The sequence below is a fragment of the Diadema setosum genome, chromosome 10, assembly GCF_964275005.1.
Source record: "Diadema setosum chromosome 10, eeDiaSeto1, whole genome shotgun sequence".
Taxonomy (NCBI): Eukaryota; Metazoa; Echinodermata; class Echinoidea; order Diadematoida; family Diadematidae; genus Diadema; species Diadema setosum.
In genome coordinates, this window is record NC_092694.1 from 9,792,523 (window position 1) to 9,819,860 (window position 27,338).

At 39.4% G+C, this 27,338-nt stretch overlaps 1 protein-coding gene and 1 long non-coding RNA gene across 2 annotated transcripts in view; both read right to left on the reverse strand.

Annotated features, from left to right (window-relative positions):
• Positions 1-18,355, reverse strand: part of LOC140234337 (uncharacterized) — a 45,515-nt gene extending 27,160 nt beyond the window's left edge. The window contains exon 1 of the transcript XR_011901618.1: positions 18,266-18,355. The gene's annotated coding sequence lies outside the window, so the exon portion shown is untranslated. The remainder of the gene's footprint in view (positions 1-18,265) is intronic.
• On the reverse strand, positions 6,958-8,726 carry LOC140234497 (uncharacterized). Its single transcript, XR_011901629.1, has 3 exons — positions 8,647-8,726; positions 8,211-8,342; positions 6,958-7,385 (listed from the first exon to the last, which is right to left on the reverse strand). It is a non-coding gene; the product is annotated as an uncharacterized lncRNA (long non-coding RNA).
• Positions 18,356-27,338: the final 8,983 nt, after the last annotated feature.

A 27,338-nucleotide genomic window follows, 5' to 3' on the forward strand; every position in this document is an offset into this window, starting at 1 on the left:
GATGACAGCTCAAATAAAAGATCATGAAATGGTTGCCTAGTGGTTGTTCGTAACATTTTTTTTGAGAAAATTTGGCTGAACTTTTAACAATGGTTCTTTTGTCATTGTTAGTTGAAGCACCTTTTTATTTACAGAGCCTTTCAAACAATAAATCCCGTACTAAACTCTTGTCCTGGGCTAAAGAGAAAACTGACATTTTTACACTCGTATTTCTTAGTCCCGTACTTTCCAAACCACAAGAATATTCATGATTACGCTGTGCACTGTACAAGTATACACGCACGCACCGGCAGCACTTGATTACCTCGTTTCTGATTGGTGAGAGGAGGTCGGACTTCGTCTCCGTCGCTTAGCCCCGGATTATTTCTTCGTTCTGTTTACACTCGCTTGCTTGGCACCGCAACGGTGGGGCTAAGGCCCCCCTTAGCCCCACCGTTGGTACGGGACTAAGCAAAAATTTGCAAGTGTAAAAAGCCTTTTAATAAGACCCTGGCACAGAGAGGGTTAAGCCCAGCATAATATAGGCCCATGAAACCATCATCAGTAGTAGAAAAAACGATAGTATTATAATCTAACCTTATGTTTTTGTGCACGACATATTTTTTTCTTTTTTGCCGGTAGTGACGGTAACGCCATGATTAAAACAGAACTTGCTTTAACTCTGCCAGATTTGGGCCCTGTGAATTGTGATGTAAGCAGTCTGAACGTGTCACCTCAGTATGCGTATGCCTACCAGATGAATGTTGCCGCAGGTGAGTCAATCTCAGCTACGTTATAAGGGCTGCATGCGCAGTTCGTGTTTGCGATGGAACATACATAAAAATACAGACGCATACAAAAAAGCATGATCACCCTATAGGATGAAATAGAATGAAATGTCATGTAGCTTCAGCTCTCTCAACTGATACTTCGCAAAGTAAGCATCAAAATCCAAAATGAGGTCAAACCACTTGGTTAGCGCCATTGCCATAACAAAGCATTTGTCAAAAGTATTTTTTTTTAAACCAATCTATAGAACGTTGGTCATTGCCTATTATAGACAGGTGCATTTGGGGGATTTAAACTGCTTCTATTGCAGCCGAATTATCATCATTATTGTTGTTGCTTTTTTGCCGCATTTGATCAGAGGAGAATAAAGTCGATATTTCCATCGAGAAAAAAAAAAAGGCACCCCATAAAGTTGAGAAGTGTTTTGGGGTAAATGGGGCCTACAATGTATGGAATGGGCCCCATGAACAGGGTTCTATTAAAAACAACAACAACACCAAAAAAAAAAAAAAAAAACCTTCAGTATGATAAAATGTGGGAAAATGAGCAAAGAAATGGGATTCTCCGGAGGTCTCGGATTCGATTGAATCCCATTTTCTTTGCTCATTTTTCAACTAATAATCTACATTCATTTCTGGTCAGTTTTAATCTGTTTGCGTTTATGATATCATAAGTTACAATTACTACACATAAACTATGGCGATAGCCAGGCCAGGAAACAACCTTAGTTGAGTGTATTGAATATCGAGTCCCTCGGTGAAGTCATTGAAAGTTTTACCAATACTGCGAACTTATACAAGTAGTTGAACTATGCCTTACTACGCCCATGCCGTGGCTTTAATTGCCATTTTTACTCCCGCGAAGACGTGCGTGATAATGTGTTATCATTAACAAGAGCAGAGTTTAAATCATAATCCTATACATAAACACTCAATTTTATTTTCTAATACACAATATGGAATGTATGAACAAAAAATTGATGTCAGAGCCTGATTACATCTGTCGTATCTATCAAGTGTACTCGGATGGCAATCATTATTTTGAAAATGTGACATTCAATTCAAACCCTGCTCGAGATGGTATTTTTCTCGTTGATTCTTCATTATCTTTTATAACTTATGATTAAAATATACAATTTTCTGATTTAAAAAAAATATATATACATTCTGTAATCAGCGACAACGATCTATTAATGTCACAGATGTCACGGGATTGATTAGTGTTGTTTTTTATTTGGATCTTTCACTCGGTTAGCACATTTTGTGTTTCACTCGTTGGTATACTACACCTGGGCCCAGTTTTATCAAGATAAAGTTAGCGTTGATTTTGAAATCAACGCTAACTTTATCCAACTTGAAGTCCGCTATTTAAATCAACTGTAAGTTTCCGTTTTACGAAGAGACTTAAAAGTCGATTATAGTTATAGCCAAAGAGATTGGCGTGAAGCAAATGTTGTACCAGTCTACAAGAATGGTAATCGATCTACTCCTGTAAACTACCGCCCCATTTCGCTGACATGTATTTGCTGTAAACTAATGGAGCACGTTTTAGCTAGCAAAATTATGAAGCACGGGGACGAAAATAACATCATTTTCCCCCTGCAATATGGCTTCCGTAAGAACATGTCATGTGAACAACAATTACTTGGTTTCACAAGCGATTTACATAGGAACTTGGATGCAGGGCGTCAAACGGATGTTATAGTCATGGATTTTTCAAAAGCTTTTGACAAGGTTGGACATGAGCGGCTTTTACGTAAACTGGACTACTACGGTATCAGGGGGAAAAATCTGAAATGGATTCAAAGTTTTCTCAATGGAAGAAGTCAGAGGGTCGTTTTGGATGGTATCAAATCTTCTTCAGTAGCGGTAGGATCTGGAGTGCCTCATAGGGGTCGGTTCTTGGGCCTTGCCTCTTTCTACTTTACATCAATGACTTGCCTGATGGTCTCGCGTCAAAGGTTCGCCTTTTTGCCGATGATGCAATTTCTTACATGACCATTGACAATCAACATCATACGCAAAATCTTCAAGAGGACCTAAACAAAATTGGTGACTGGGCGAAAAAATGGATGATGGATTTGAACACAGATAAGTGTAAGGTTTTGACAATATCCAGGAAAAGAAGTAGGGTGCAACACGTGTATCATCTAAATAAAGCCCCTCTTGAATCTGTTGAATCCCTGAAGTACTTGGGTGTACCCATCACTTCTGATTTGAAGTGGACCCAACACATCAACAATACTGTCAATAAAGCCAATAACGTGCTTGCATTTCTAAAACGCAATCTTCGCATAAAATCTTCTGATGTTAAAGCCACAGCTTACAAAACGTTGGTTCGACCAATTGTTGAGTATGCTTCCACAGTTTGGGACCCATCTACCAAGAACCTAATCCACCAAGTGGAAATGGTCCAGAGAAGAGCTGCGCGATTCACTTTAAATCGCTACTATAACACCTCGAGTGTCACCAAAATGCTACAAGAACTTACTCTCTTAATTTCTAGGATTTATTTTTAAGTCCTAAGGATTTATTTCTTTAAGTCCTAGCGGACTGTAGATACGGACAGAACCTTAGGACTTAAAAGTAAGTCTTAGCTAGGATTTAAAAATTTAAGTCTATGTTCGACTTAAATTTCAAGTCTATAGGATTTATTTTTTAAGTCTTATTAGATTACATTTAAATCTTTCTTAGACTTGTTTTTAGAATAAATCCAGCTTGGATTTAAACGACAAAAGACTTATTTTAAGCCTTCCTTGGATTTATTTCAAATAAATCCATCATGGATTTAAAATCAGACTACTGAAAATGACAGCCAGTTGATGCACTTTCTTCACATGTAAAGGTCTATTTATTTTAACAAAATCAAACTGATGCATTTTTCACAAACATCGATAAGTTACAAAATATAGAGATGATTGTCATACACATGTAGGCTCCAGAAAAAATGAAATACGACATGATGAAAACAGAGCATATTTTGCAATAGTCTCAGATGGTCACATCTTCACATTCATGTTACTGATGCTTTTTTCACTGTGTTCTGTAAGCAAGTTACTAGACGACTGGAACCTTCATTGCCAAATAGATTACTTTTTTCACGTTTTTTTTTTTTAAATCTTGCAAGATGACTCCATACGACTCGATTCACTTTCATTTTATGTATTTCTTTCCCTGGTGAGCATCGTTAAGTCGTAAGATGGAAACTATGAACAAATATAAGATTATATCATAATGAATTCTAATAACTTAAATTTTAGAAATGATGCTGTGTAATAAACAATACAGCCTCCATTAAGTTGACGTTTAGATTTACACGATTTGTACGTCCCATGCATGCAATTTAAAGAATTATTTGATTTTTTGGAATGATGCATAGTATAAATTTAATCAAGAGGGAAGTAAAGGCCAAAATTAGTGTAATCAAGAGAAGAAATTTCCCTACACAGAATGGTGTAAAGACTATGAAAATCAGCTACGAAATAAGGAAGATATGCCTCTTTTCAATTTCACACATTTCCAGAAAACAGATCTTGTCCAGTCTTTATGAACGTCCAAATGAGGGAATTGATGATGTCATTCCTTCAAAATATTTTTACACTTTTCACCTGCATGTATTTGCATATTCATGTTTTCTGAAAACGTGTTACATTTCCTTATTTCTTACCAGACTTTCCTAATTTTTCCACTATTCCGTAGAGAAAATTTACAATTGAATCCAAACTGTATTACATACAACAGTAGGGAGCAAGATCTATGTAAACTCTGAAGTAAATTCACCTTAAAACATTAAGAAGCTCAAATAACAATTAACATTCTAAACTTACTTCTAAAATTCCTTGAATATCGATTGTCTGAAATGGATTTACATAAGTACATTTCCATACTGCATTTTGGTAGGCAAAATGTTTGACAAAAGAATATACAAATTCCTGCTTAATCTATTGATATTTAAGAATCCATCTCAACTGATGGCAGGGAACCATCTCAAGAGACTGTTCAAGTGAGATGGACCACTAGTTTCTTAATTACTTTGATGTCATATCTCGTAACAAAGCACTATGTTGAAGTGATGCAATCTGAATTTTTAACTAGAATTATCACTCATTGTGATTAATATACCCCCACCCACAACTGAGGGAATTAGCTCAACCAGGATTATTTTTTCTTACTTTTTAATAAAGAAAAAAATTACCATGGCAATGCACTGTTCCACCTCTCAAATCAAGTGCTCAAAAACTGAGTGAGCAAGATAAATAAACTGACGATTTCTATGGTTTTTAATTTTACTAAAAATTGTGTAACCATGGCAACACAATGTTGGACATTAAAAAAAAATGAAGTTTGCACAACTAAAGGCCCTATATCATAGCCGTCATATGTGCCAAATTTCAAGCTAAATGCTAAAAGGGTGAGGGGTTTAGTTGAATTCACATTACTGTATCATTTTCATGCAAAATATACTGTTACCATGGCAACACATTTTCCACACTGACAAAAGATTTTCTGCACATCTAGGTAATGCAGAGGTAACATGTGCCAAATTTGAAGCCAAAATGCTCTGATGTTTGTATGATTTTCATTGAAAATGCACCGTTACTATGGCAACACATTGTTTAACAATGATGAAATATGAAGTTTGCATATTTCTGAACTACAATGGTTGCATGTGCCAAATTTCAAGCCAAATGCTCAAAGACTGAGGGAGTTACCTGAATCCAAAATATTTTTGTACGATTTTCATTCAAACTATGTTGTTACCATGGCAACACAATGATCAACAATGACAAAAGGTTAAGTTTGCACATCTACGTACCATAGTGGTCAGGTGTGCCAAATTTCAAGCTAAATGCTCAAAGACTGAGGTTGTTACATGAATCCACAATATCTTTGTATGCATTTTAGTGAAAAGATGCTGTTACTATGGCAACGCATTGTTCACCATTGATGAAAGATTAAGTTTGCACATCTATATGCTAAAGTTGTTGCATGTGCCAAATGTCAAGCCAATTACTCAAAGAGTGAGGGAGTTAACTGAATCCACAATATTTTTGTATGATTTTCATTCAAAATATGCCGTTACCATGGCAACACATTGATCGACACTTACGAAAGAATACGTTTACACATCTACATACCACAGTGGTCTGTTGTGCCAAATTTCTAGCTAAATGCTCGAAGACTAAAAAAAGTGAGCTGAATCCAAAATATTTTTGTATGTTTTTCTGGTTTAAAAAAAGCTGTTACCATGGCAAAGCATTGCTCACCACATTGTTTCCATATCTATATACCATAGTGGTCATGTGTGCCAAATTTCAAGTCAAATGCTCTAAATTTGTTTAAGGTGCCCACCGGCGCTGAATCTATCCTTCCTCGTGGGTTCAAGCACATACTTTGGCTGGAAAACCAAAGTTTATTTCTTTATAAATAGAGAGTTTCATATTAAAGTGTTTAGCCACAACATCATAATGAAAATAGCAACAAATCAGCGCTCAATAAATGTGATGGACAATGGCTCAACAACACTGTGGGAGTGATGAAAATTAGGTAATCTTTGAATAATTACAAAAGTGTTCAGGGGAACTTAAAACTTTCTTCTTTCAATTTAAATCAATGCGGATCTGGCATTACTTTTTTTTTCATCATCAACCAGACATAATATACAGAAAACAAGCCAAAGATGAACAATAAATAAATTGAAACTGGACGTGTATAAAAACTTGAAATATTGTTTAAATGTTCACGTAGCAATGCAAATGCAAAAGTGAGGCACACACATACATGATAGTACCTCTAAAGGTAACATTGCGGCATGAACTTTCCTTATTGTGTTATTTTCATTTAAAAATGCACACACAAAAAAAAAATTACAAGGAAACTTTACTACAACCAGGGCATGACAGATATGCTTCTTGTGTGCATGGATTTGTAGCTCAATATAAATGGAAAAGTGAGGCACACATAACATAACTCAATATCCATGAGTCAAACATTATGCATGATAGTATCTTCAAAGGAAATATTGCAGCATTTTACCTGTGTTACTTTGATTTAAGAATTCACCGAAAATTAAGAAAACTTTGCTGCACATCAGGGCAAGTCAGATATGCTTCTTGTGTGCATGAGTTTGTGGCACAATGTCGGAAAATCTTACTAGCAACATACACTGACGTGTTCTTGAAGTTCGTGGCTAATGCCCAGAACGAAGCCCTCACTTGGGATTGTAGTAGTACATGAATATGCCGCCACAAAATCAAAGAATGCTTCAAGCACCCAAGCATATTTGACGATGAAGACACAGTGGGCTTTAAAGAGTCTGTCAAATTCTTGCTTCTGGTCATCTCCAGCCTGGACTTAGTATGGTCTCGTCCAGGATGAGAAAATACTGGATGTACGTCTAGTCACTCCATTATCTGACTAAGCAGGGCTGGCTGAAGGTGGCATCTTTAGCATCACTGAACTTCGCGCTTCTCGCTCGTGATGTATACGTTTCGCGCGGATCAACTTGGCGTTTCCCGTTTGCTAGGGCTTTCAGGTGGGAGAATCTCCAGATCAGAAGATGCTTGGGGCTGGGGTTGGAGTCTCTGCATCAGCAATGCCATGAACATTGGTTCCTACCTGAAAAGAGATTAAACATGTATAGCACTACTGATATTTCGAACTAAATTTCACTTGAATCGTTTGAGCAAATGACAAAGACTACAATTATTATCAAATAAACTTTGTATTACATAGAGGGAAGTTAAGTTCTCAGTGAGAGGGCACTCTGGAGGGAAAAAATATTAAAATATAATTTTACATATTGATCTTAAATACAATATTCATCACATAACTTTTAGTTTGTGATGTACAAGTAAATATTTCTGATATATTTCAGAACATATTATTTTAAAACATTTTGTCTCATCTGGTAAACCTCAAAGCCTTGAAAAAAATTCCCAGAAATCAGATTACTTTTTGCCATCATCGGGGTGGGGCCTACTTGATATTTACATGTTCCAGACTCATAAGATATTTGATATACATATTATTACAAATCAATAGAAGTCAGCATGCATTTCTAATCCGTAATTTAATGAATTTAAAAGAAAACTGTCAAAACACGGTAGATACCCCTACACAATACTCATTGCTGAATGTTCTAAAGTTTGTTTGAGAAGGATCGCTTCAAAAACACTGATATATCAGAGAAGAAAACTTTGCATTTCTCACGACAGCATGAGAAATTCAGATTTTTAAATTCCACCTGTTACTGAGTACTTGCAGATTCTACACGAGTCTTGCTTTGTAAGATACGAAGCTAAAATATTCTTCTCTAAACATGAGCTGGTACTTAAAAGCCCAATGAAACATGCATATTGATAATTCTCAAAATTGGAAGCTCAATGATTTGATCATAAACTGATTTCAAGTCTATAAACATTAAGCATATACTGTACTTACAGGCACATAGTCATTCTGCACCAGGTACTGCTGGGCATCCCTCGGGAGCATGAGAGGTCCTCTCCCTTTCTTGTACATGGGGATGTTGGGTCTGTGAAGCATCGCTGCAAGTAGTGACATTCCACAAAATTCCTATAGAATGGAACACAATACAAAATATTTTTTTTTTTCAACTTTAAGTATTTCACACATTCTCTTTAACATATTAGATATGACGTATTGTATAAGCTCTGACAATCCCTAACATTCAGTTTTCGACTTATTATCAATATCAGTCTATGAAGAGCAAACTCGTACACATTCACTTTCCTGAAAGGTGTAATAGCAATGAAGCATAAACAAATGAGTAAGTTTTACTCTTACACTTTGGACAGAAATTGTTCCAGTAATTATAATCAATGCCACAAGATCTATGAGGATTGGCGGAAGGACTTACTGTCTCCATCCATGTCTTCACATCTTCTTACGATGTCTTGCAACTAAGGGTAGTTTCGCGTGGCAAGTGCAAGATTCTATTGACGTAAAATGGCCCCCATCTGTTCACCATCTCCTGCACTTTTCTCGGTACAACTGGGCAAAGTCCGCATTGATCTGAAAATAAACACAAAAACTGTGAAATATCAGTGATAAGGAAGTTGAAAATGAAAAACAGAAACGCTTGACAAAAAAAAAGGATGAAAACAAATATGCTTCGGGGGTATAAACGGTCGCCATAGCCACATTTTTAGATTTTTATGTAATTATTTCTTATTGGTCTCGAGGGTTGTATTTCATGCTGGAGGAAAAAATGAGACCGATATCTCTGATTTTTGTTTCAGATGTTATCGTTAAAATCAATTTTTAGAAATACCAGGGATGTCTTGCATATCTAAACACCAAGAAGGGATAGTCCTGACAGAATACTTCTTGGAGTACAAATTATACAAATAACAGGTAATTTGCATTCCCTTTATCTTAAAAAATATCAAAAGTAAAAAATAAAAAAAAGGCCTCATATATTGTAAAACTTCACTACATTCCCTCACTGGTGTATGTGATGCTTAAAGCATACATCTCGGCCAGAAGTGTAGATCTGTAGAATTTTTAAGTCTAGATCCTTCTACTCAAACACAGATCACCACATTGATTATGCTACAAAGAGAAAGACTGGAGTAGAATATCTTTATCCAGGTGCGAAATCTTGTTCCATTGCACGAGTTAATCCCATACATTATTTGTTTCATACAACGCCTTCAACAATAACACTAAGAGACGTACTAGTTCAAGAAAGAGTCTTGAATTCAGTGCAGAAATGGCAACCATAAGGCCTAGGTGTCCAGGCCTACTACTGAGTGGTAGTAATAATAGTAGAAGTATTTTCATGGAATGCAAATCAGTAGCACAATCACATGTACGCAGCCGAGTGCAAGTAGCATTGAAGTTGATTATTGCAGTAAAATGAGTGACATGATGCACGCTTGATAGTAAGAGTGTTGAGTGCACACGCCAAAGGTAATTGTTTATTGTGACATCAGACTCAGTAGACCTAGTCATGCAATGGAACAGAAACTGTTTATTAATTGTAGACCCCCTATTTTAATATGGGAGTCAATGGAAATTGGTGATGTCAGCCAATATGGCCCATGCGATAGAAGTTTTTACAGTTCAGAGCTTGACGCCACTGCACTGGCATTGCAACATTGGCGCCCTAAACCCTGGGGCGCTCATCACATAGCCTCAGGGGGCTTCGTGTTTGGGCTGGTCGCAGTTCTATTTTATTAGTGCCCATAGGGTCTACGTACTATTGGTGGCCTATAAACACAACATTAAAAATAAAACCCATCTAACAGCATATGCCCTACATTTTATCACAGCATAGGGCATGATAAGGCCTAGAACTGTGCCTTTCTACGTAGAAATTGATAAATTAAACCTTACAAGAGTGTAGGAAGGGGTGAACTGACACTAACTTGTTACTGTTACTCAGTCAGTGTTAGACGACAGTTGAGTTAGGCCTACGCTACAGTAGCCTGTCGTTATGCCCATAGCTTTACCTTTCAGTCAAGACACCAACATCGTAAATCATTTAGGTCTATAGGTAGAATGGGCGCTTTATAAGAGTCCCTGTTACACTTGTACTTGCAGTTTCACCGAGATAGAGCCCCCACAATACTAGTATAACGTTAGCCTACATGTAACTTGCTACAATGTTTGGATAGACACATTAGCCATGAACAGCTAACGTTAGCACTGGCGCTTTCAAAGGGATGGACAGCGCTGTATACAGCGGCAAGGCTCAAACTCGCCAAAAATGTAGGGCGGTTAGTGCACATCTTAACATCTTTTATCTTTGGTTACTGAGTCCCAGAGTTATCAAACACATTCTTAAGCATTCATACAGTAATATGCTCACCTTTAAGCAACTTGGTCAAGCTTCCGTCAGATCATGCCCTCAGAAAACTCCGGCCTGCATGACTTCTGCCTTCAAGACCAACTCAACTGTTCGAGTCAATAGCGTTTGTTTGCAAATGGTCGATGGTATAGTAGACGTCGACTGTGCACTGAATGTACAATATGTGTGTGTATGACTACGCTATCGCTAGCATCGCATGAAGCAAAGTGACGGCCAGCGCCAATTCCGGTTTTAGGCGGTTCAAGATAGCGCATGACGTCATTTACAAGTCATCTGATTGGCTGAAAGTTTAAGTCCTTGTTAGATTTAGATTGCGAACAGCTTCGACACTCAACTTTTAATCGAAGCCACCTAAAATAAGTCTTAAAGGCTTAAAATATTTTAAGTCGTAAGAAAGATTTAAAATTTAAGTCCTAGAAATTAAGAGAGTAATTGGACCACTCTGGAACAGCGCAGAGAAAATGACAGGCAAAATACACAATAATCTCACTCCTTTTTCAGCACAGGACTATATTATCAAACAGGCTACTCAGTTAACGAGAGCCTCGCAACCACACTCCTATCAGGTACCATATTCGAGAACTGAATCGCATCGCCATTCGTTCTTCCCAAGAACTGTAAGGAACTGGAATTCCCTGTCGTCAGAAATTGTTTCAGCGCCATCTGTGGGATCATTTCGAAACCATCTAACGGTTGATCACAGTGGCTAGTTTTTTTCGTCAAATTTTCTATGTGCTTGTAAATATCTGTAAATAAATTGTATTATAATGTAAATAGCACCAGTCTGCAAGAATCTTCAGTCTATTGAAGGAGGCAGACTTAATCAGAAGAAGAAGAAGAAGAAGAGATTTTCCCCAGTGACTGCTAGAGTGCGGAGTCTTCATACGCCCTGTACTATTGTTTTGTGAGCGCAAGGGGAGCATTGGATGACAACGAGGCGGTACAACGGTAGGCTCACCCCTCGTGCTAACACGTTAGCAAACGAGCAACCGAGGAGCAGCCAAAATCAAGTGCGTACTCGCGTAAAAGTGCAGAAGTTCGCGTAATACGCGCTGTGTACGCAAAGTCCGCCATTGTTAAAGGCAGCCGGTCGTCGCAGGCGATTCGCAGCTCTGTAGAAAAGCACGACAAGCTGCTCCTCCCGTTATTGTACCCCCGTACGTACCGAATGCCGAACACGACGCTACGCAGCGCACCAGCGAAAACCAGATGGGGCACAAGCGCCGTGCGAGCTGTCCACTGTAATTTCAACATGGACGCCCGAATACCTACCGAATGGGGCCGAATGGGTGCATGCACAAAACCGCACAACAGCCATGCGCATGAAAATCTCTCCCGGTCCGCGACACAACAAGTAGTGAGAGCTGTCGGGTGTACGTACGTACGTATCTTGGCTCCAGTCTCTGTTTATATGCACTATGGTGCCAATTTCAGCAATCTAAGCAATAATATTTCAAAATGTCTGAAAATATTATATAACAATATCATAAATTATTCATATATTACGTTGTTTAATATTTGGTATTTATAAATATGCTTTGATGAAGAAATATTAAAACTCTAAGCTTCATGTACAGCAAGTTGCAATGCATATGGCCATACATATGGCAGGTTGTTATGATCTCATCGTGCAATGTTGTCTGCTGCGTCAGTGATCAGCTGCATGTGTTATACGTACAGCTTACAGTACGTTGGGCCGGATCGTAACATAACAAAGATGATAGAAAGTCGTCGGTACCGGTATGTCAATATCAATATTGTGTGTGGTATGCGTGTACTGTTTGCAATAAAAAGTGCTGTACTGTTTCGGCTTAGCTTTGGCTTTGGTTTAGTAATGAAACCTCACAATGGAGATCAAACAGCCGTCCAACTCGAGGCAACGTATCTACTTGTTTGACGCTATCGACGAGTGGAGAACGCAGAGAGACATGTTCTTAGCTGGAGGACAAGTAAGAGACCAGAGGGGGAGGCTTCAGCGTCAGCGTGCCGATGAAAAATTTGCTTTCCACTTGCTGGAGTTGCATGAACAGTTTTGCAGGAATTTTCATTTAGAATGTGCAAATTCGTGTTACGACATGCACGGTAGAATTGTGTTGCCACGGCTTACGCCAAGCAAGCAACCCCACCTGGCCAAGTCAACAACTTCAAGGAATCCAGATCCAGATGATGTGTAAGTAGAAGTCTACACATGAATCAATGATTGAAGTGGAATGACTTTTTCTAATCTAGTATCAGTAACTTTAGGGCATTTGCGTTTGATCGACAAGTAGGCCTATTTTTCTATGTATAATTCCGCGAAAAACTTCTCTAAGTTCTCATTTATGTCAAATTATGATAATGCCGTAATTGAAATGACATTTGCTGGGTCAGTTTAATGTCATTAGTCCCATTAAATGAGAATTTTTTCATATCAATCATGTTATGCAAATTCCCCAAGAATATGATTTAGGATTTGCAAATAAATTAAAAAAAAAAATGAATAGATCTATCGCAAGCTCCATCATACATGTAGTCTAACCCAATAGATCTGGTAGAACTCTAACGTTTAAACAGGGGAACTATAGGTTCAAAGATGATAGATCTAACAATAATAGATTCTAGTTTAGGCCCTACTTCGACTTGAAGGTATGTCGGTTGGTGCACGGCCCCCTTCTACCACGGCCACAGGTACACTGTGCAGTGCAACTGTGGCCGTTGGCCCTGCACGGGCACAGTCGCTTCCCCGTCCTGAATTTACACACGCCAGGGCAAGTATGGTTGGACCTACTACTAATCGACCGCCTAATGTTTATCTGCTTGATAAGAATATTTAACACTGAAATTCACGTAAAAAAACTTGACCTACGTGATTGAGAAAATCCAGCTCTATCAAATGCCGTTGTTCCGTTTTCGATTCGAAGTTTCAGTGCAAAAATATCGCCGACGAACTTGCGTGGCCTCGTTTCCTAGCTCCCCGCGGTAAAATGTTTTTGCATTGACAATGCACGCAAACCGAGTTGTATTGAACACCGTATTGTACGAAGCTTTTTAGAAGCCTTTTAGAAACTTCCATAGACATTACATTGTGCTGTCATTACGATTCGGTGAAAATATTCATTCGAAATTTTGTCCTTGATTAAAACCATTAATGAACAATGAATTATCGCGTTTTCCCACACCATCCTCATCTACATTCAAAGCCAATCCATTTTTATGTGCTTTGCGCGCAGAGAAGTGCGTACTATTTAGTGTTCAGTGCGCGAATTATACGCGGTCGGTTTCAATAAGGGTGGTCGATATGTAGTAGGGCTACCATACAAGACACAGGGTCTCCGACCCAATCGTCCGCGTTCAGAATGGACAACTCGGCGGTAATATCCGCTACCCATGACGATATGTCATCGTCCATGATGGCCACCCTACCTATATATAATCTGATCTGACGATTGCAGTGTAGTTAACGAGTGACGACAATCGACGGTGCGATGAAGAGAAGGCGTACACTGTAGTCGTACGAAGTATAGGCAGCTAGCTACTATAGCTCATGCGAACATTGCATCACACAGTACATACAGTATACCATACATTCAATTCACATTACACAAAACGTACTCCCCGCGCTCAGATCAATCAAGCGAGCAAACGAGATACTATAGCGCGATACATTGCTTTAGGGATATCTTGCGCACACACACATTTCGCTTCGTAGCAACTTCGGAAGCGAGTTTACGTGCTGCCGCCCGCGGCTGAAATATGTCCATGTATCCTCGCGACTGGGTGTCTTTAAGTGAGCTATGGCGGCCCCCATGAAATCACTGACTCCATTGTAGAGTCCGCCCTCTAGTGGTGGGGAGGAGAAAAATCTCTTTGGTTATAGCTCATCATCATGACTTAATTATTGATTTAGTCAAAACAAAAAACACAGGACGAGGCTGGTTTCCGGTACTGTCTGCTTAAAAACAATGCAATACTAAAGCAAAACCAAAGAGATTTTCCCCAGTGACTGCTAGAGTGCGGAGTCTTCATACGCCCTGTACTATTGTTTTGTGAGCGCAAGGGGAGCATTGGATGACAACGAGGAGGTACAACGAGTCAGACCGCAACGCTGCTGAGCTCAAATCAAAAATTTATCGTACGCGCAGGTTTTTGCGCATGTCCTTCTCAACACCCGAGATTTTGCGAGATAATTCAGAGACAAAGTGCATGGTCTACGAGATTCATTTATTGACGACATGAAGATCTACTCTCCGTGACTAATTGACATGATCTGTGAATATTTGATATTAATCAGACCTTTTAATGCTTATACCATGTGAAATGAACTTATGGTACCGTTATTCTTATCACTGCATCCTACGACATTTTTTTAAAACGATCCTAGAACATATTATGACAAGGCTTTCTATTTATTGATCACCCGACCCGTTCCAAAGTTGAATCAACCCATTACTGATATCCAACGTTCTAAAGATTGTTGTTATAATAGCACAGTAAGAACTGAATTGGTCCCTCGCTTAGAAAACTATAAAAATTGAAAGTCTCGTCGAGTGAAAATCATGGAGTGGCAATTTGAGATACATGCATAATCATGCGCTCCCCGGGTATCATTAGTTAAATTACTCAGCGATGTATACAGTGGAATTAGATGGAATAATTATTGTAATTCACAATAGAGATCCCCAAAGAACTATGTGTGCACAATAAGTTTTAGATCTTTTATTATTGATTAATAATGAGCCATTCATTAATGCAACAGTTACTGCTAGCTGAGTAAACAAAGTCCAAGCCAAAGTTGAGCTGTCGATCAGAGTGGAGTGTTGTTCTTGTTGTTGACGTGGAGATCTCAGCCCGAGCCCGTATACATCGTGCACGCGCACACACACAGGGTCCTACACTTTTATCTACACACAGAGTATTACTGTATGTACAGCGCACGTTTACTGTCCTTCCGCGCTGACCAACTGTTTCAACTCTCCACTCAGAGGGAATTAACCAATCAGAAACGCGTATTCGCGGCAAACTGAAATCTCGTCAAAAATTAACTGTACAACGCAATGATTTATTCGATCACCTGACCCGTTCCAATAATCAGTCCACATGAAGTCATCATATTTCCATAGTATGATATTTCCTCTTTCATTTCATACCTCTTCGATTTTGGTCCACGTTTATTTCATTGTTCTAATGTACCCCCTAAGAAAAATGAAAAATATGCAAATTTTATGTTTTATAATTTCCTTGTTTAGTATATTTTATATGTCACAACCTTTCAAGTAGTCGGAAGTCATCAAAGTACAACTTTTCAGCTTTTTATCGATGTATTAATCAGGAAGATTGGTAATGTCTTTTAGATTTACAAGGACTCTAAAAATATGGTCTTCCAGCTCATTACGTATTCATGTCCGCAAGGTCCATGCATACGCGTACGATTAATGAGGAGGCTTTTCAGGGTGTTGCGGTCTGACTCACCGAACTAAAACATAGTGGAATGCGTGTCCCTATTCCCAACATACACGAGACCGTGCAGCCAAATTACCGTCTTGCGTCGCCATCTTGTTCAGGCAATTTTTCTTTATATGGAGTGCACGCTTAGGCGCGGTCAGACTGGGCCACTGGTACGCGCGCAAGCAAGAGTACGTCGTCCAGTGGCTAGTGATTATGACGTAACAATGCATGTTTGTACAAATTTTGGTCAATTGCGCTTCGGAGACACAGCCCGCACTCCATATAAGGAAAAATTGCCGGAACAAAATGGTGGTGGTAGCAAGTTTTGGTGGCTGCGTATTTCCTGGGTGAACACGCATTCCACTATGTTTTAGTTCGGTGGTCTGACTGCGCTGCAACGGTAGGCTCACCCCTCGTGCTAACACGCTAGCAAACGAGCAACCGAGGAGCAGCCAAAATCAAGTGCGTACTCGCGTAAAAGTGCAGAAGTTCGCGTAATACGCGCTGTAGAAATGTATACATAGTACGCAAAGTCCGCCATTGTTAAGTGAGCTATGGCGGCCCCCATGAAATCACCTGACTCCATTGTAGAGTCCGCCCTCTAGTGGTGGGGAGGAGAAAAATCTCTTTGAGCAAAACAAACAACAAAATCACATAAAAAAGCCGGCCACGGAAGCGTAGTCTGCTGGTGCGCCGCAGTATGATAAGCGCTACAGCCGCTGAATTGCTCTAGTAGCAGTATGTTTGCAACAGAACCGCAAAATATGCCGTTGTTTTGCGTTGTATTGACGAAAGGTAGGTCGGTAGACCTAGCACATCTCGAGTTCAACGAAAATCTGCGTACGCGCGTACCGTGAAGATCCCGCACACTGCACTTCGTATTAGATCTCAGTCGCACGCAGTATTCATTGACATGGATATAAAAAACGTAGGCCTACAGTAACTGACTGTCCAAGGTGGTGGTGAAGGTCGTGTAGGCAGTAGGCCTATACATTGTTTCAAGGCTTGTGTGTAGCGTTTTACGTGTAGCACTGTAGGATTATGGAAACTTGTGAGAGTGTGATGACTGCAGTAGCTTGTTTTTACCTCTACGGCGCAGATCGGCGTTGTAAAGAATACTAAGTAAGCTTTATACGGTAGATCGCGAGTCTACATGTCGAAATTCTAACAAGTAGACGCCGCTAGTCATGCAGTGAATACGGTAAGTACTTGCGACTCGCTGTGTAACGTTACTTACGTCTTACGCCTATTAAACGTTAGTTAGGCCTATATATATTCACTGGTTAGATCTTAAGTTACTGTCGTACTCGGTGCTATAGAATTAAACTCTTTATTTTCTGTATAGGCCTACTGAACTCTTAATTAGTATCTATTGACGAACTAGGAGTAGCTCTACGTAGGCCTACGCACGTCAGAAATCACTGGTTTCCTCGCTCGCATGGGTTCTGTGGCAAGATATGCATTGCACACAGACCATAGAGCTGTATATAGAGCTCTATGACACAGACGCGGTTCCATTTACTGAGTACTCGGTTACCGTACTTTAAATTGCCCTTGCTGGCGATGGCTTGATTGGCGGGCCGAGGCACCGGGCGCGCAGGCTGGGATTGAGACTGCCGTCTACGGTGTTTGCGTGCAGCAGTCGCGTAAGCAATGCGTGACGATCGTGAATTTCATGCAAGGAAAAGACCATAATTACATGAAAGAAACGCAACTAAATGTTAGAGAAAGTGAACAGTTAACAGACAAACATTTGTGACAAGACCCCAGCTAGACTAGGAAAGTGTGAGGGTCATCTTTCTTCTGTAAATTGCCTTACAATTGAGTCTACCTAACTGTCTCTACTTAGTTAGAGTTGATATTTTATCAACTGTAAAGTTATCATGGATTTGGAGCGGTTGAGAAAACTTATAATTGATTTGGGAGGAAGTTGGAGTTGATTTCAACCCTGGGTGTCTTGATAAAACGGACTCAAAGTCGATTTGGAAGTTAGTCATAGATTAAGTGGACTTAGAGTTAATATGAGAGGTTAATCATAGATTATCTTGATTTAACGTTAAATTTATCTTTTGATAAAACGGGGCCCTGGCATACCTGGAGAAAAATGAAACAGAAAGAACAACAAACCACTCACACCTATTTTAAGTTTGAACAATGGTTGTCAACTGAGGTAAAACTTGGTACCAGGGTTTTAAATGCTATTGATAATATACGTGAGGAAAAAAGATTGTGACATTACGAAAAATGGAAGTGAAGAAATGGTGTAGATCACAGACACAACGGAAACCATCTGCGCAAGTCGAATTTCCGGGTTTCGCGTCAATTTGGCCGATGCGCGCAGTCTTTTGTCTCCATAACTCGTCGATGCCATGACGGGTTGGGCTCGGGTCATTTTTAGCAGCTGCCACAGCACGACTCCGTTACAAACATGCAAGATCAGAAATATGACCGCGCCCGTGGAGAAAAATATCACGATGAAGGGTATTTCCCCGGGCTCTGATCGAGTCCCGGTTGGCATGCCGCATTTAGGTCTGCTAGCATTTCCACGAGAGGCGTCGACCTCCACATTGAGGCGAACGTAGCTACCAACGCCCAATACGGGCAGTATTCCGATGACCGTCGCAACAGTGATCAACAAGAATAATGTTATTTTCGCCCTGTGCATCGTCACGCTCTTCAAGTATAGAAATGGCGCGCAAAAGGCGACACTCCTTTCCAAGGACATCAGAATATTAATAAATCCAGACGCAAAGAACATCGTCAACAGTGAAGCAAACAGGAAGTTGCACATGATATCAGTATCCCCGAACCTGAACACGAGTCCCTTCTCAAATATTGTGAACAGAGCGCTCAGAAGATCAACAATAACCATAGATTTCACAAAGAACGCCGGCACATTTTCCTTGGAACGATTCTTTTTCTCAAGACGCGCTCTAGAGATCACGATCAAAGCTAAAATGTTGGTAATAGCAGCAAAGACCATGACGGCGAGAGTGATAAGCGACCCCTTATGGGGGAATGGTGACTGAGCCGACATGTTGAAAAAATGTCAATGCGGAACCATCAGTTTCCGCACTGCGCCAACGTGTTCGAAACCAAAAAATGCGGCGGGTAGCGACGCATATTGTTTAACAACACTTCATGGCATTCGAGGTGGGCATAATGGATTCATTTTGGCATGTATCCATATAATATTGATGTTATGCCTACAGTGAATTGTTATATTCCTTTACTGACTGACCACTTTACTGTACTCACGTCACAAATTGGTATACGTTTCTTACAACAGGCCGTTTCGTCATATGATTTAACACTTCACGAAGTAAGGTGATGTAAGAAACGAATCACAGAGGACGACGATGTTTCAAATTTGTTTCAACAAAATCAGGCTCTAGCGTAACGTTTACTTATAATACTCCTGCCTGCTTCAAGCACGCTATACAAATAATTGTATCTCTGGCATGGAACGAGCATACGTCAGACACACAATCCGCAACACAGCTGGTACATTTTGTTTTATTAAATGGGTTAGTCAAATACCGGTTAGTGATTGGATAAACACAGTCACGTGATGGAGGCACATTGGTTGTGTTCGCCCATGGGCAGAACATTAATTTTTGTAAAGTTCTCCCATGGGAAAACATTTTCACGTTAAATGACAAACAATACCAAACGATTGAACGATCATATTTTTCACGCAATCGATAGGATAAATTTGCCTATTATATGCAGTGTGAAAAAGCAGATGACCGATTACTGTAATGCGTACGAAAGTGTGTAATTTGACTAACCCATATAATATAACAGATGATGACTTTTGTTGTCGGGAACATGTACCAAACGTTCCACCCGTTCGTCTCAGGACTTATAACCTCCCTCAATAGCATTTCAAATCCTTCGGGTGGAACATTCGGTATGTTCCCTCCCTCGCCAGCCATCATCAAAATAATATCCATGAGTTCTGTTGCTCAGATTTCGGATATATGGCCATGTGGGCAGCTCAACAAGTGAAACAGTAGGACCTCGATTATCTGGTCATGTATTATTCGGCTCCACTTTACCCGGACGCCGACTGGCTGACATTCCTTTTCTGAGATATTTTCATGTATTTTCAGTGTCAAATCTCCCTTAAAAGAAAACAAACGCTAAACCATCATCGTGCGAATACACCGCGGGACATATTATTCCAATCATCGCAGCGGACTGTAATCGTGAGACGATGTTAATGACCGGTGTCGCGCTTGTCACTAGATATGGCACTGAGTGCACAGTAGTGGTTACAGCACAAAGCAGTGGCCGTATTCGACAAGTCACAGTATCGATGTCGTTGTCAGTCAATATCAATCAAATACACAATAAGTGAAGGGATATTACTTATATGTCGTTATATTTCCTTATCAACTTATGCAGTATGAAACATGGCAATGCCATGCAGATAATGACCATAATGATAGCATTAGTAAATTGGTAGTAACACGCTAGAAAGTGCCGTATTTGACCTATCTCACTTTAATATCGGGCCAAATCGATTATCCGGACGCCTACCGGATTTTTTCAAAAATGTGAATTACAAGTAATGCACTTAAGTAAGGTCAAGATCACAGGAATGATTTAAATGAAGCCATTTAACAACTGCTCTAATTGAACTACTTTTATAATGCACTATTTGCTTGGGGGTTTTTGTAAAGGAAAATAAAGGTTTTCATCTCACTACATCATTATGAACGTAATGAATCATTTTCTATATCCATATAGGGTAGAGAATGTGAAAGTTCCAATATATTTATGTTGTCTTCTTTACTTTTATTTCATGCATTCTTTCAATAAACGTCCGAAACAAAACAAAAAAACAAAAACACCTTCTTTAATCTTACATAAAAAAACGAATGACAGTAAACTCCAAAATCTCAATGCAAAGCAAGTTTTTGTTGTTTTGAAATATGTAACTTTAGAATTTTGTAATTATCTCTAATTAATGAAAAATATGTTTGGACGTACACCTTTTTTTTTTATGTACGTCCGAAACAGTACTTCTTACTATGCTCCAGAGCACATTGAAAACAGTCCTATTGAGTGTACATGTTTTAAGGGGGAATCCAGTCCAAATACAGTATAAGATAAAAAGTATAAGTATAAGATAAGAAGTATAAGATTAAAATCGGATGAAAACTAAGGAAGTTATGACATTTTGAAGTTTCGCTCTCTTTTTTTTTGGGGGGGGGGGCAACCGTCAACATGTATGTCTTTGTGAGCTTGACCTTACAAAAAGGAACCCAGAATGTTTAAACATGGACCTACAAGTAGGTCCATGGTTTGAATTACACTTAATTAGTTATCACTCATGAATTGAATGTGACCATGCAATTGTTGCTTTGTGTCATGTAAATGTTATTTGTATATACATACTGAACTTATGATTTATGTGTTACTTTCATACATTGTCATGGATGGATGTTGTAATTATACAACACTGTATGATTTGTGTGGAATATGAAATGAAAAGATAATGTATTATCATTGACAAGGGCAGTGTAGTATAAGCCTACATGAACACTCTTTGCTCTAATACACTATACGGAATGTATAAGAAAATTAATGTCAGAGCCTGATTACATCTGTCGTATCTATCAAGTGTACTCGGATGGCAATCATTAGTTTGAAAATGTCACATTCAATTCAAGCCCTGCTCGAGATGGTACTAGTATTCTTCTCGTTGATTCTTCTCCATCTCTTATAACTTATGATTAAAGAATACAATTTCGTTGGTTTGTTTTGAATGTTGTAATCAGCGACAGCAGTCTATTAAGGCCATCGATGTTACGGGAATGATTTAGTGCTTTATTGATTTGGATTTTTCACTCGGTTGGCGTACTTTGCGTTTCACTCGTTGATATACTACACCTGGCATACTTGGAGAAAACTGAAACGGAAAGAATAACAAACCATTCACACCTACTTTAAGTTTCAATGGTTGTCAACTGAGGTAAAACTTGGTACCAGGGTTTTAAATGCTATTGATAATATACGTGAGAAAAGAAGATTGTGACATTACGAAAAATGGAAGTGAAGAAATGGTGTAGATCACAGACACAACGGAAACCATCTGCGCAAGTCGAATTTCGGGGTTTCGGGTCAATTTGGGCGATGTGCGCAGTCTTTTGTCTCCATAACTCGTCGACGCCATGACGGGTTTGGCTCGGGTCATTTTTAGCAACTGCCACAGCACGACTCCGTTGCAAACATGCAAGATCAGAAACATGACCGCGCCCGTGGAGAAAAATATCACGATGAAGGGTATTTCCCCGGGCTCTGATCGAGTCCCGGTTGGCATGCCGCATTTAGGTCGGGTAGCATTTCCACGAGAGGCGTCGACCTCAACATTGAGGCGAACGTAGCTACCAACGCCCAATACGGGCAGTATTCCGATGACCGTCGCAACAGTGATCAACAAGAATAATGTTATTTTCGCCCTGTGCATCGTCACGCTCTTCAAGTATAGAAATGGCGCGCAAAAGGCGACACTCCTTTCCAAGGACATCAGAATATTAATAAATCCAGACGCAAAGAACATCGTCAACAGTGAAGCAAACAGGAAGTTGCACATGATATCAGTATCCCCGAACCTGAACACGAGTCCCTTCTCAAATATTGTGAACAGAGCGCTCAGAAGATCAACAATAACCATAGATTTCACAAAGAACGCCGGCACATTTTCCTTGGAACGATTCTTTTTCTCAAGACGCGCTCTAGAGATCACGATCAAAGCTAAAATGTTGGTAATAGCAGCAAAGACCATGACGGCGAGAGTGATAAGCGACCCCTTATGGGGGAATGGTGACTGAGCCGACATGTTGAAAAAATGTCAATGCGGAACCATCAGTTTCCGCATTGTCAATGCGGAACCATCAGTTTCCGCACTGCGCCAACGTGTTCGAAACCAAAAAATGCGGCGGGTAGCGACGCATATTGTTTAACAACACTTCATGGCATTCGAGGTGGGCATAATGGATTCATTTTGACATGTATCCATATAATATTGATGTTATGCCTACAGTGAATTGTTATATTCCTTTACTGACTGACCACTTTACTGTACTCACGTCACAAATTGGTATACGTTTCTTACAACAGGCCGTTTCGTCATATGATTTAACACTTCACGAAGTAAGGTGATGTAAGAAACGAATCACAGAGGACGACGATGTTTCAAATTTGTTTCAACAAAATCAGGCTCTAGCGTAACGTTTACTTATAATACTCCTGCCTGCTTCAAGCACGCTATACAAATAATTGTATCTCTGGCATGGAACGAGCATACGTCAGACACACAATCCGCAACACAGCTGGTACATTTTGTTTTATTAAATGGGTTAGTCAAATACCGGTTAGTGATTGGATAAACACAGTCACGTGATGGAGGCACATTGGTTGTGTTCGCCCATGGGCAGAACATTAATTTTTGTAAATATCTCCCATGGGAAAACATTTTCACGTTAAATGACAAACAATACCAAACGATTGAACGATCATATTTTTCACGCAATCGATAGGATAAATTTGCCTATTATATGCAGTGTGAAAAAGCAGATGACCGATTACTGTAATGCGTACGAAAGTGTGTAATTTGACTAACCCATATAATATAACAGATGATGACTTTTGTTGTCGGGAACATGTACCAAACGTTCCACCCGTTCGTCTCAGGACTTATAACCTCCCTCAATAGCATTTCAAATCCTTCGGGTGGAACATTCGGTATGTTCCCTCCCTCGCCAGCCATCATCAAAATAATATCCATGAGTTCTGTTGCTCAGATTTCGGATATATGGCCATGTGGGCAGCTCAACAAGTGAAACAGTAGGACCTCGATTATCTGGTCATGTATTATTCGGCTCCACTTTACCCGGACGCCGACTGGCTGACATTCCTTTTCTGAGATATTTTCATGTATTTTCAGTGTCAAATCTCCCTTAAAAGAAAACAAACGCTAAACCATCATCGTGCGAATACACCGCGGGACATATTATTCCAATCATCGCAGCGGACTGTAATCGTGAGACGATGTTAATGACCGGTGTCGCGCTTGTCACTGGATATGGCACTGAGTGCACAGTAGTGGTTACAGCACAAAGCATTGGCCGTATTCGACAAGTCACAGTATCGATGTCGTTGTCAGTCAATATCAATCAAATACACAATAAGTGAAGGGATATTACTTATATGTCGTTATATTTCCTTATCAACTTATGCAGTATGAAACATGGCAATGCCATGCAGATAATGACCATAATGATAGCATTAGTAAATTGGTAGTAACACGCTAGAAAGTGCCGTATTTGACCTATCTCACTTTAATATCGGGCCAAATCGATTATCCGGACGCCTACCGGATTTTTTCAAAAATGTGAATTACAAGTAATGCACTTAAGTAAGGTCAAGATCACAGGAATGATTTAAATGAAGCCATTTAACAACTGCTCTAATTGAACTACTTTTATAATGCACTATTTGCTTGGGGGTTTTTGTAAAGGAAAATAAAGGTTTTCAACTCACTACATCATTATGAAGGTAATGAATCATTTTCTATATCCATATAGGGTAGAGAATGTGAAAGTTCCAATATATTTATGTTGTCTTCTTTACTTTTATTTCATGCATTCTTTCAATAAACGTCCGAAACAAAACAAAAAAACAAAAACACCTTCTTTAATCTTACATAAAAAAACGAATGACAGTAAACTCCAAAATCTCAATGCAAAGCAAGTTTTTGTTGTTTTGAAATATGTAACTTTAGAATTTTGTAATTATCTCTAATTAATGAAAAATATGTTTGGACGTACACCTTTTTTTTTATGTACGTCCGAAACAGTACTTCTTACTATGCTCCAGAGCACATTGAAAACAGTCCTATTGAGTGTACATGTTTTAAGGGGGAATCCAGTCCAAATACAGTATAAGATAAAAAGTATAAGTATAAGATAAGAAGTATAAGATTAAAATCGGATGAAAACTAAGGAAGTTATGACATTTTGAAGTTTCGCTCTCTTTTTTTTTTGGGGGGGGGGGGGCGACCGTCAACATGTATGTCTTTGTGAGCTTGACCTTACAAAAAGGAACCCAGAATGTTTAAACATGGACCTACAAGTAGGTCCATGGTTTGAATTACACTTAATTAGTTATCACTCATGAATTGAATGTGACCATGCAATTGTTGCTTTGTGTCATGTAAATGTTATTTGTATATACATACTGAACTTATGATTTATGTGTTACTTTCATACATTGTCATGGATGGATGTTGTAATTATACAACACTGTATGATTTGTGTGGAATATGAAATGAAAAGATAATGTATTATCATTGACAAGGGCAGTGTAGTATAAGCCGACATGAACACTCTTTGCTCTAATACACTATACGGAATGTATAAGAAAATTAATGTCAGAGCCTGATTACATCTGTCGTATCTATCAAGTGTACTCGGATGGCAATCATTAGTTTGAAAATGTCACATTCAATTCAAGCCCTGCTCGAGATGGTACTAGTATTCTTCTCGTTGATTCTTCTCCATCTCTTATAACTTATGATTAAAGAATACAATTTCGTTGGTTTGTTTTGAATGTTGTAATCAGCGACAGCAGTCTATTAAGGCCATCGATGTTACGGGAATGATTTAGTGCTTTATTGATTTGGATTTTTCACTCGGTTGGCGTACTTTGCGTTTCACTCGTTGATGTACTACACCTGGCATACTTGGAGAAAACTGAAACGGAAAGAATAACAAACCATTCACACCTACTTTAAGTTTCAATGGTTGTCAACTGAGGTAAAACTTGGTACCAGGGTTTTAAATGCTATTGATAATATACGTGAGAAAAGAAGATTGTGACATTACGAAAAATGGAAGTGAAGAAATGGTGTAGATCACAGACACAACGGAAACCATCTGCGCAAGTCGAATTTCGGGGTTTCGGGTCAATTTGGGCGATGTGCGCAGTCTTTTGTCTCCATAATTCGTCGACGCCATGACGGGTTTGGCTCGGGTCATTTTTAGCAACTGCCACAGCACGACTCCGTTGCAAACATGCAAGATCAGAAACATGACCGCGCCCGTGGAGAAAAATATCACGATGAAGGGTATTTCCCCGGGCTCTGATCGAGTCCCGGTTGGCATGCCGCATTTAGGTCGGGTAGCATTTCCACGAGAGGCGTCGACCTCAACATTGAGGCGAACGTAGCTACCAACGCCCAATACGGGCAGTATTCCGATGACCGTCGCAACAGTGATCAACAAGAATAATGTTATTTTCGCCCTGTGCATCGTCACGCTCTTCAAGTATAGAAATGGCGCGCAAAAGGCGACACTCCTTTCCAAGGACATCAGAATATTAATAAATCCAGACGCAAAGAACATCGTCAACAGTGAAGCAAACAGGAAGTTGCACATGATATCGGTATCCCCGAACCTGAACACGAGTCCCTTCTCAAATATTGTGAACAGAGCGCTCAGAAGATCAACAATAACCATAGATTTCACAAAGAACGCCGGTACATTTTCCTTGGGACGATTCTTTTTCTCAAGACTTGCTCTAGAGATCACGATCAAAGCTAAAATATTGGTAATAGCAGCAAAGATCATGACGACGAGTATGATAAGCGACCCCTTATGGGGGAATGGTGACCGAGTCGACATGTTGACAAATGTCAATGCGGAACTATCAGTTTACTATTACTGCGACATGTTCGAAACCAAAAAATATGGCGGGTAGCGATGCATGATAATAGACTGTTTAACAGCACTAAATGGCGCCCATAGTGGAAATAATGGATTCTGGTCGGCATTGTTCCATTAACGTGAGATAAACAATGATTCATTATATTCCTTCAAAAACTGACCACTTTACTACATTCACGTCACAAATCAGTATGTTTCCCGCAAACAAGCCGTTTCGTTATATATGATTTTAATAATTTACGATGTAGGCCTAATTGGTGTAACAAACAGAACACAGAGGACGAGGATATTTCAACTTAATTTTCACTTATATAAAACTGACACCTGTTTCTTTAAATGGCGGTTAATCACTGGACTCCAAATAATCGGATCCTCACTCGCACTCAAATCGCCAACCGGAAAGTCGCACACTGCAGATTCTGGTTACATGCGTCGAGTGAATATGCATGCACGGAGGAATAATGTTTCCGCCCTCAAATGATATCCATTTTCATCGCTCTAAGCCCTGCAATAAGACGATCGACACAACAGTAATTTGTTATATAAAAGAAAAAAAAAATGGTGATCCCGCCTCAT